The sequence below is a fragment of the Vipera ursinii genome (genome assembly GCF_947247035.1).
Source record: "Vipera ursinii genome assembly, chromosome: Z".
Lineage (NCBI taxonomy): Eukaryota > Metazoa > Chordata > Lepidosauria > Squamata > Viperidae > Vipera > Vipera ursinii.
In genome coordinates, this window is record NC_139517.1 from 32,405,285 (window position 1) to 32,417,401 (window position 12,117).

Genomic DNA, 12,117 nt, shown 5'->3' on the forward strand with positions numbered 1-12,117 from the left:
CTAATTCTCATTAACACAATGGTAAAATATGGGCTACACGATACAGCTGTTAGATTAACTCAATTAGCTGAATGATTAAACCCACAGTATAGTATTCGTTAATAGTGCCACATCAGCTTGGATAGTAATGTCAAAATGAATACCACAGATTTTATGCTGGGCCCTTTTTCCCCCAACACTTTTATAAATGACTTGGTTGGAGGAATTGCATCAAATATGCAGATGACACAAAATTATACCAGTTTGAATAGTTTGCTGAAATAAACTTGTGAAAATTTCATAGAGATAAACATAAAGACCTAAATCTATCTAGGATAAGTTCAGAGGAGAGCTCCCAAGACACTTGCTGGACCTAGAATAAAATTCAGTGCAGAATGGTGATAGTACTGTCTATTTTTAGAGGGGAATATGTGAAGTACTCTTCAAGTATCTAAAGGAGTGTCATGCAGGAGGGAATGACTTTCTTTTCTGTTGTTCTAGAACAGGGCTTTTCAACTGGTGGTACGTGTACCACCAATGGTACTTTGGCATATGGCAGGTATGCAACCCTCCTAGACAAGTGTAGAGGGGAGGGGAATGAACTAAAGTGACACAAGCCTAAGGGAGAGGCAGCTGGACCTGCAGGACTGTCGGGGCTCAGCAGAAGCCTCAGGAGCACCACAGGGCTCCAGCTGATTGGCTCCAGCTGATTGGCGCTTCTGTAGCTGGAGGTGAACTGAAGAGAAAAGGAGGGGAGAGGAGAGGAGAGGCTATAAAAGGAGGTGGTTTTGGCAGGAAAGGGGACAGAGAAGAAGCTGTGGAAGGAGAGCTCAGCAGGCAGGGAGGAAAAAAAGATAGGGAAGAAGAAGCTGTTGCTGCAAGAAAAGTTCCCCTGGTTTGTTTTCTCCAGCCAGGAGAATGAAATCAGTGCTGATGAAATGAAAATATGAGAGATGAGCATGTCGGAAAGGAGGTTGGATTACCATAAGGATTTTTGTACAGTTTTTACAGCGTTTTGTAATTCAAAGGATCGATTTGTATGCTTTGGTTATTGGAATATTTTAGTCTGTTTCACAAAGGCTAGCAATAAGTCCAAAGTGTTGGCTTCCATAGGGTTAATCCCTTCAAGCAAATGTAATTAGTTTTACCCACTTATTTTGAATCTGTCTATGGCTTTTAGCAAGTTTTCTTTGTAGGTAAACAGGCTTAATTTAAGGTTATCACTTTTTGCAATTGCCGAAGCCTTTTAGGCTCCAGTTGCAACATTGTGACACATCTAAGGCAGCTTAAAGAACCCCCCCCCCCAGAGTTTAGTGTTTCTTTATTCTTGGAGGCTTTTGTGAGTATTTTTTAAAATTCCATTTATATCCCGCCCTTCTCCGAAGACTCAGGGCGGCTTACAAACTTAGCAGTAGCCTTCATTCTATATATATGCCTGCTTATTAGGGCTTTCACACACACCCCAAGCGGCATTATTACAAAGTCAGCTTAATTGCCCCCAACAACCTGGGTCCTCATTATACCTACCTTGGAAGGATTTCTTGCTTTGCACTTGATTCCTGTGTCTTTAGGGGTACAATGAAGGGACTGGTGGGGTAGGGTGCATTCTTTTTTTATATATATACAAGTTTTATTGATTTTTTAATATTTACTTATACATGTATTTGTGAAGCAATATGGTGGTTGGGTATTCAAAGTAACAAATAGCAAGTTGTTTGAAGATAGTTCAGGTTGCATCAACAAGGATTCCCTCTCTGATTCCCTTAGTTATCACATAGTCAAAATAATCAAGTTAATACATTTCTAGTTGTGACCTAGTTAATTAACAGAATTTTCAATATATTTTCACTAATACATATCAATATCCTGTTTTTAAGTTTTACCTAATTGCAATAAAATACTTTAGAGTAGCCTATAGTATACAAAAAATCTTAATTTTTGGATAACCCACAATTCCCTATTTCAATAAAGAATAATTCTCTTGTCTACAAAACTTACATTGTTCATTACAAAACATTCTTATGTTTTACCAGTAAAGTCTAGTTTTCATCTTAACAAATCACCAATTATTAGAAAAACATTTTTTGTCTTAATTGTTCAAAAATTATTAAAATACTATCTTTTGTTATAAAATTCTAGATTCTACAGTATAGTTCAAAATATCTTCTAGAAGCTTAATTCTGTTTTCCTTTAAAAATCTAAAACCTAAATATAAATTCAGTTTATATATATTTTTTAAAGATTCCCCTTAGTCCATCAAAAGACATTTTTTAAGCTTTGTCCTTACAAATCCCAAAAGAGAGACAAGTCTAATTTTTAAAAGCTAACTCTCACCTTCCTTTTGTGCCAATCAGGCTTCCATCTTAGTGCCTTTAAATTCTTAAATGTGTCTCCCTTTCTTCCTCCACCTCTTATTTGAATCCAAGGAGACCATCCAAATGATAGTTTTGCAAAGCAGGTGTCCCCTTTATAGTCATTGAGATATTGCTTTAATAGCTCAGTTTTTGATGTTTGATGTAATATAATTGTCATTAATTCAGTCAGGTCTTTTCCTTCTTCCATTTCCATCTGGTTTAGGTAGAAAGTAGTAGCTGATGTTGTTATCATTTGATTAGCTGAATCCTCAATGTACTGTATTTGAAGGCCTTTGATATCTTCGCTCTTAATGTTGCTTTCTTCAGGTATTGTTGTTTTTTGAGTTGTAAGTTTTGAAGTTGAAGTTAGAGTTTGGACTTCAAGGTTCTCTGTAGGCTGCATTTGTTGCTCTTTGAAGTCTCCTATTTTGATGTTAGTTTCCACTTCTATTTGTTTTTGGATTATCAGTTCATCATTTAAGGTCAAATTTTGATTTGGTGGCTTTGAGTTGTCAGGTTTATCATGCAGTTTGGCTTTAATTTGCTCAGTTATTGCCAAGATCGTGTCCAATATCAGTTTGTAATTAAGTGGTGGGATATAGCATCCATTTCATTGGTATTTACAGCTAAGTCTTCCATGGAGGCTATTTTAATAGGAGTCAATAATTTTTCACCTCCAATGTTCCTAAATGTTGTTTTCAGTGCCAGGTGTTCCCACACTTATCTTTGAAGATAGTGTCAAGGACAGCTCTGTTATTCAGTCAGCTCTCACAACAGGCAAAAGGTTTACTTGCTATTCCAAGTTTAGCCACAAGATGTCATCAATAGAATATAGAATAAGTTGTGAAGTTCATTTCCCCCCCCAAATTAATATAAAGCTTTTGTATAATTAGTCCATTCTTTTTTCCTTAATTCACATCTTAAACAGAAAATAGGGTAGTAGATCCCCACCAAAAATAGGAGCTTTTCAATAAGAAGAAATAAGATTGCTTAATTTCTTTGCTTAATCAGTTGTTTTTTCTTCTTCTTTGATGCTTTAAGGCTTAAAATGTTATTTCCCAAGTATACAAATGCCATTTTTTCAAAAAAAGGGGGAGGAAATTTTTGGAAAAGTCCCACAGGAAGGCAGATGGGGGATAAGAAAGGTAAGATCTCACCCAGGTCCTCCAGATTGCTTCATTGTGCTAGATGGTGCTTTTGGCATTCAACAGGGAATGACTTAATCAAGATGGCCGATCTCTTCTTATTTGGGCCAAAGGAATTGCTCCAGATTCAAGCAGAGGGCTGCCACCCTTCTGCGATCACAAGGAGGGCCTCCTTGCAGTGGTTGCCCCTCCAGGGTGACTTTTGACCCTTTTTGGGGTCCTCCAATGAAGAAGGATTGGACGGCAGGGAGAGTGCTCTTCCTGCACGTCCAAAAGTGCTGTGCGCGCAAACCAGAACAGGGTGTGTGCATTCTGACTACACTGTGGAAGGAGAGCTCAGAAGGCAGCTGGTAGTGGTGCATATTAATAAATATGGATAAATTCATCATACATTTGTCAGTGCAAAGGGAAAGTGATTCAGCAATTGCCACCAAGGAAATTAAAACTGGTAATTTTTTCCTTTTTTCTACAGTTTGTAACATTTTATTAGATTATAGAATAAAATACAGAAATATAAAAGGAAATAGTAGGACACAATGTGGAGGAAAAAGGGGGGAAAAGTGAGGGGGAGAAGAGAAAAAGAAAAGAAAAGGCATTGACTGGCATTCCTCTGTTACTTTTCCATAATATTATAGACCAGCCATTTCTATAACAACAAAGGAATCTAATCAGTCATCAAGTTTTTGACACCATGCCAAGCACTGGTGGTACCCAAATATTGTCATGTCCTAAAAGTGGTAATCTGTGAAAAGGTTGAAAAGCCCTGTTCTAGAAGGACAATCATCAATGGGTTGGCATTTTCTGTTAATCAGTAGAATAGATAGTTTCAGGAAATCGTATCTCCCCACCCCACTGAGGTGCAGCAGTTACAAACTCATTATCTCTCCTTAACATTACAACAATCCCTTCAGTCTCTTATTTAATTTTTTTTTCAATTGTAAAATACAGAAATCACCATTTCAGTTTTTTCCATTTTCAAGCAAAAAGTCCATTAAAGATTTCCAGTTTTTCATAAAAATGTTTATTGTTTTGTCTTTGGCCAAACAGAACAGCTTTGTCATCTTTGCTAGTTCTGCTATCTTCACAATCTATTCCTTCATTGTGATCCTTTCACTATTTCTCCATCTTTGTGCATATAATAATCTTGCTGCAGTTATCATAATTTTGTCAATGTCTTTTCTTACTATCCATAATCCCAATAAAAAGTGTTCTAGTATTAATATTAAATAATATAATCTTCAAAATTCCATATCTATGTTTCCTTTATTATTATTATTTTGGGTGCTTTTTCAGAAAACCACCATTCATGGTAAAATGAAGCTTCATGTTTCTCACATTTCCAACATTGAATAGAAATACCTTTATATATCTTACATAATTTCTTTGGTATCATATACCAATGGCATGTGATTTTGTAAAAGTTATCTCTTAAATTATAATGCAATCTGAATTTTACTCCATTTATCCAGTCTCTCCCAATTACTCATCTGTGTATTATAACCAAAATTTCTAGGCCATTTTTATCATACAGCCTTTAACTTGTTCCTCTTCTGTTTCAAATTTATTAAAAGTTTATGCATTTTTGCTATCATATGTTCATGGTTTCTAGATGTGATTCATTTTCAAGCTCTGTCTTATGTTGATCACTCCCTGTACCTTTTATTTATATTAAATCTTTCTCTTATTTGTGCATATGAAGACCGTTGAGAACTAAATCTACAGTTAATTATTCTCTTGACTTCATTTTAAATTTTCCATTTCCTGTGTTACTAAGTCCTGATATGTTTGCTTGTTATTTCTTTTCTATAAAATGCCTGCTGTGCTGAGACTGATAAAGATATTTTTATTCCATATTCCTAATATTGCATTTCTCACATAAATATTTTTGAAATCTATATTAACTTTACCATACCATTAAAAGCCCATGCCAACCAAATTTAAAATGTTGACCTTCAAATTCTAACATTACCCTCACGTTTGGATTAGAACTATGAGGCCCCTTTCAGCTCTATAGTAGAAAAAGGATGTATAATCTCTTTGGTGATGCAGAGTGTGACAGAGGTAATTCTGGAGAAACTTTGTAGTTACAAAAACAAAATCATGCTTTAAACTGGGGAAAGGAGGAAACTACAAAAAAGAAATTCAAATTAACTCCATCCTAACTCTATGAGATATAGGGTAAAGGAAGAACACATACAGGCTTTCGAGATTCTACAGTATTACTGGACTATAGCCATAAGGTCAAAGCTGAGGGTCTATTTCCTTATCTAGCTTACTTCATAGGGATGATAGGTATGAAGAACTTAGTGGATAGAAATCCAGGAATCAGGCTTCTCCCATGTTAGAGTGGAAGCCTTTTAAATAGTTCAATTGGAGACTATCTGAGTAAAAAAAGATCTACCACCAAAGTATAAAACAGCACCTAATTTGCTATCTTATTCTTTTAACTGGAAATGCTAAGGATTAACACAGAGATCTGCACACAAAATTATGATCCTCCTGTGCAAAGTATGGTATAGTTGATAGCAGCAATTTAGATTTGTTAAGACTTGAGTATTGTAGAAAAAAACCACTAATCTCCCACAATAGAAATAGGCTTATGTTCAGCCAGAATGAGAAAGGATAAACAACAACTTTCAAACTAACAGGAACTGGGGAGATATTTGGTTCAGGATAATTGAGCCTTCAAGAATGATACATATATTTACAAACAAATATGGGTAAGGTTGTTTTTTTAAAAATAAAAATCTTATTAGTTAATTTAAAATGCTATGAAAAAAGATTATTTTATGCAATCAATTTTATTCAAATGAGGAATCCATTTAAATCCATGTCCTAATTTGTATATTTGTATATTTCTTGTACAAGCTTGCATCCTAAAATTAAATATGTTGGCAGCTAAAAAGAGTTTTAATATCAGAGTTGGGCAATATTTAATTGTCCAGGTATTGCTGGATTCTAGCTGTATTCAAGTAGTCTAGCAACATCTAAAGCTGCTGGCCCATGGGCTGGATGCATCATGCTGAAACCGCACCACCCCATTGCTGGCAATGGAAAAAAAAAGTTGTGATACATCGTGACACATCACATCACTTTGCAAGTTTGACATACTTTTCTATTCCTACTTTACAGTATATTGTTAGTCAATTCCAATAAATGAATTTTATCCATCTTATCTGAAAAACTCTGTTCATCTACATGAACTTGCCTGATTATTGCATTTACAGTAAGATCCTTATTCAGTTGTTAGGAGGGTGGAGAAACAAAATCCATAGGAGCATGTGCAATTTGGAATTCAAAATTAGGCTCCTCATTAAAATTTGTAGACAGGAAACTGCATTTTTCTATTGAACATTTAATGGATTAAAACATGTCTATGTTTTTCAGTTTCAGAAAGATTTCTTGTCCTGCTTTTTATTTGACAGGTTTTGATATATCTATTTTATCAGATATATTTCTGTGGTTTTAAATGGTATATTGCCTCACACATTTATTGGATGAAAGGATAATTTATAAACATAATATCTCTAATAAATAATCCAAAATCACTATGGCTTTTACAGTACAAAATTTATGTCTGTTTGGAGGAGCAAATTTGAATGTTATTTTTCTCTGTTTGGATCATAGTTGGGTCATATTAATATACATAAAGATGCTTAGCAAAATTACTAGCTTGAATACCGAGGCTCATGTAAGATGTTATTCAGTATTCTGATACTTATAGATTGTACTATGAAATTTCAATGGAGAGAAACTATGTGAAAAAGCTTGATGCAATCCATATAATTAAGATTCTTTAAATTGTAGTTGTATTGTTTTGGCAGTGTAATCACTGATGATTAACATTTCTCTTTTATAAACTGATTGAAACATCTGATCTTTATATCTCAATCTTTGAGTTCATTGAAATAGCAGACATTTTATCTTTCATAATGTCACAGTCAGGCTATTCCTTGCAAAAGAACTTCTGTGATGCTTGCGTTGTATTTAAATCAATCTCTTCTGTTGCTTAATTAAGTACTTAGTTAACAACTTGAGACTGTGTAATTAACAACCCTGATTGCTGTGAATAATGCAAAGCTAGAAGTGCTGAATGCAGGAGATAGATAGAAGCTTCTGGATAAATAAACAGAGTGAATTTTTTTAGGCTAAAAAATTGAGGTTTCTGCTTTCTGAATGTGTTTTTTTTCTACTGATCTGGGGAAGTGTGAATAATACACAAAGACTACAGGTGAAACTCGAAAAATTAGAATATCGTGCAAAAGTTCATTTATTTCAGTAATGCAACTTAAAAGGGGAAACTAATAAATGAGATAGACTCATTACATGCAAAGCAAGAGAGTTCAAGCCGTGATTTGTCATAATTGTGATGATTATGGCTTACAGCTCATGAAAACCCCAAATCCACAATCTCAGTAAATTAGAATATTGTGAAAAGGTGCAATATTCTAGGCTCAAAGTGTCCCACTCTAATCAGCTAATTAAGCCATAACACCTGCAAAGGGTTCCTGAGCCTTTAAATGGTCTCTCAGTCTGGTTCAGTAGGAATCACAATCATGGGGAAGACTGCTGACCTGACAGTTGTGCAGAAAACCATCACTGACACCTTCCATAAGGAGGGAAAACCTCAAAAGGTAATTGCAAAAGAAGTTGGATGTTCCCAAAGTGCTGTATCAAGGCACATTAATAGAAAGTTATGTGGAAGGGAAAAGTGTGGAAGAAAAAGGTGCACAAGCAGCAGGGATGACCCCAGCCTGGAGAGGATTGTCAGGAAAAGGCCACTCAAAAGTGTTGGGGACTTTCACAAGGAGTGGACTGAGGCTGGAGTCAGTGCATCAAGAGCCACCATACACAGATGGATCCTGGACATGGGCTTCAAATGTCGTATTCCTCTTGTCAAGCTGCTCCTGAACAACAAACAACATCAGAAGCGTCTTACCTGGGCTAAAGAAAAACAGACCTGGTCTGTTGCTCAGAGGTCCAAAGTCCTCTTTTCTGATGAGAGCAACTTTTGCATCTCATTTGGAAACCAAGGACCCAGAGTCTGGAGGAAGAATGGAGAGGCACACACTGCAAGATGCTTGAAGTCCAGTGTGAAGTTTGTACAGTCTGTGTTGATTTGGGGAGCCATGTCATCTGCTGGTGTTGGTCCACTGTGCTTCTGTTGTGTATGCTGGGGATTGTCAATCACAGCAAGCCACTAGGACCAACAGGTGGCACCAGTCAAGTGCTCGGATTGGCTGGCCAGCATTCGGCGGGAATTCCAGATGTGGGGATTGGTTTTAATTTAATTTAATTTAATTTAATTTAATTTAATTTAATTTAATTTAATTTAATTTAATTTAATTTAATTTATTAATATTTCTATACCGCCCTTCTCCCGTAGGACTCAGGGCGGTGTACAGGGCAAGAATAAAACACAGAAATTTACAAAAACTAAAAGATAATTAAATGCATGCCCGATTAAAATACAATTAATACATAGTAAAAACCCCAATAAAAATAATAAAAAACCCCACCAATCCCCCCTCAGGCCAGGCCGGCTTGCTCGAACAAGTATGTTTTCAGATCGCGGCGAAAGGAGCGCAGATCGGGCGCCGTCCGGAGCTCAACCGGTAACTGGTTCCATAGCTCCGGGGCGCCCACAGAGAAGGATCTCCCCCTGGGGGCCACCAGTCGGCATTCTCTGACCAGTGGCACCCTGAGGAGGCCCTCTCTGTGGGAACGCACAGGGCGCAGGGAGCTTGATGCCGGCAGCAGATGTTCCCTGAGGTACTCCGGCCCCATGCCATGGAGGGCTTTGAACACCATTACTAGCACCTTGAATCTCACCCGGAAGACAACTGGCAACCAATGCAGCTCACGGAGCAGAGGTGTCACATGGGAGTATCGGGAGACTCCCAACACAACTCTCGCGGCTGCATTCTGTACCAGTTGGAGCCTCCGGGTGGTCCTCAAGGGAAGCCCCATGTAGAGAGCGTTGCAGTAGTCTAGACGAGAGGTCACGAGCGCGTGAGTGACCGTGCATAAATCATCCCGGCTTAGATAGGGCCGCAACTGGTGCACCAGGCGAACTTGGGCGAAAGCCCCCTTAGTCACAGCCACCATGTGATCTTCCAAGGTGAGCCGCGAATCTAGGAGGACTCCCAAGTTGCGAGCCCTATCTACGGGGGGTAATAATTCACCCCCCATAGAAAGAGATGGAATATCCGAATAGACCCGGGATGAAGGTATGCAAAGCCACTCGGTCTTGTCGGGGTTGAGTTGAAGTCTGTTCCTCCCCATCCAGACCCGAACCGCCTCCAGGCAACGGGACATCACGTTGAGGGCATCACTGGGGTGGTTTGGGGTAGAAAGAAAAAGCTGGGTATCATCAGCGTACTGATGATACCCAACTCCAAAGCCACGAATGATCTCACCCAGCGGTTTCATATAGATGTTGAACAGGAGAGGCGAGAGGACCGACCCCTGAGGAACTCCACAAACGAGAGACCTCGCGGTCGACCTCTGCCCTCCTGTCAACACCGACTGTGAGCGTCCCTGGAGATAGGAGGAGAACCACTGTAAAACCGTGCCTCCCACTCCCAATCCCCTGAGACGCCGCAGCAGGATACCATGGTCGATGGTATCGAAAGCCGCTGAGAGGTCTAATAGGACTAGAACAGAGGAATGACCCCTGTCCCGAGCCCTCCAGAGATCATTGGGAATGTGGGGATTGGTTTTGGGAATAACTGCTTTCTTGAAGGAGGGTATCTTCCCCGCTGCCTTGAAGGAGGCGGTGGTGAGGCCCCTCCTCAAGAAGCCTGCCCTGGACCCGGCTGTTTTAAATAACTATCGTCCGGTCTCCAACCTTCGCTTTTTGGTGAAGGTTGTTGAGAGTGTGGTGGCGCATCAGCTTCCTCTGTTCCTGGAGGAAACTGATTATCTGGACCCATACCAATTGGGTTTCAGGCCCGGGTACAGCACGGAGATGGCATTGGTCACACTGGTGAATGATCTCTGGCAGGCTCGGGACAGGGGATGTTCCTCTGTCCTAGTCCTTTTAGATCTCTCAGCGGCTTTCGATACCATCGACCATGGTATCCTACTGCAGTGTCTGTGGGTTGGGAGTGGGAGGCACCGTTTTACGGTGGTTCTCCTCCTACCTCCTGGACCGCTCGCAGTCGACATTCTTTGATCGGAGGCACCCTGAGGAGGCCCTCTCTGTGGGAGCGCACTGGACGGAGGGAAGTTGATGCCGGCCGCAGGTGTTGCCGTAGGTAATCCGGAACCATGCCATGTAGGGCTTTGTAAGTCATTACCAATACCTTGAATCTAGGAGCTGTGACCAGGGGGGCTTTTGCCCAGCTTCATCTGGTGCGCCAGTTGCGACCCAAGATGCCCTACGCACAGTCACCCATGCGCTTGTGACCTCCCGGCTAGACTACTGCAATGCTCTCTACATGGGGCTGCCCTTGAGGACAACTCAGAGGCTTCAGCTGGTGCAGAATGCAGCTGCGCGAGTTGTTGTGGGAGTTTCCCGATACTCCCATGTAACACCTCTTCTCTGTGAGCTGCATTGGCTTCCGGTTGCCCTCCAGGTGAGATTCAGGGTGCTGGTAATGACCTATAAAGCTCTAAATGGCCTGGGTCCAGATTATCTAAGGGAACACCTGCTGCCGGCATCAACTTCCTATCGTCCTGTGCGCTCCCACAGGGAGGGCCTTCTTAGGGTACCACCGGTTAAGGAATGCCGGCGGGTTATCCCCAGGGGAAGGGCGTTCTCTGTGGTCACGCCGGCCCTTTGGAACCAGCTTCCCACAGAGCTTAGGACCGCCCCCGACCTTCGCTCATTTCGTAGGGACTTGAAAACTTGGGTTTTTGAGTTGTCTGGCCCAGACTGAGGGGTTTTAATTTTTAATTAATGGGGTTTTAGTTAAGTTCAGGGATTAATTTAATCTTAGTTTTAATCGTTTTTAATTGTATATGATGTATTTTAACTTTTAATTTCCCCTGTAAACTGCCCTGAGTCCTACGGGAATAGGGCGGTATATAAATTTAAATATAAATAAATAAATAAATAAAATGTACCTGGCTAGGTATTTAAAGGGGCTCCGGGGAGCTCCATTGTTCTTTGTTCCTGCTAACATACAGTAAAGACTGTCTCTGTGAATCCTGTTTGTTACTTCCATGTGGACCTGATAATATACAACACTTCATTAAGTCCAGGGTCAACGCAGCCGTCTACCAGGAGATTTTGGAGTATTTCATGCTTCCTTCTGCAGACGAGCTTTATGGGGATGCTGACTTCATTTTCCAGCAGGACTTGGCACCTGCCCACACTGCCAAAAGCCCCAAAACCTGGTTCAATGACCATGGGATTACTGTGCTTGATTGGCCAGCAAACTAATATACCAATTGCGCCCCTTTCTGGACCGAGATGCCCTACGTACAGTCACCCATGCACTCGTTACCTCCCGTATAGACTACTGCAATGCTCTCTACATGGGGCTGCCCTTGAAAACCACCCGGAGGCTTCAGCTGGTGCAGAATGCGGCTGCACGGGTAGTGATGGGAGCTCCCCGATACTCCCATATAACACCTCTGCTCCATGAGCTACATTGGTTACCAGTTGCCCTCCGGGTGAGATTTAAGGTGCT

At 40.2% G+C, this 12,117-nt stretch overlaps 1 protein-coding gene across 1 annotated transcript in view; it reads left to right on the forward strand.

The window, feature by feature from the left end:
• Positions 1–12,117, forward strand: part of SKAP1 (src kinase associated phosphoprotein 1) — a 467,979-nt gene that overhangs the window by 8,417 nt on the left and 447,445 nt on the right. The gene's annotated exons all lie outside the window — the stretch shown is intronic.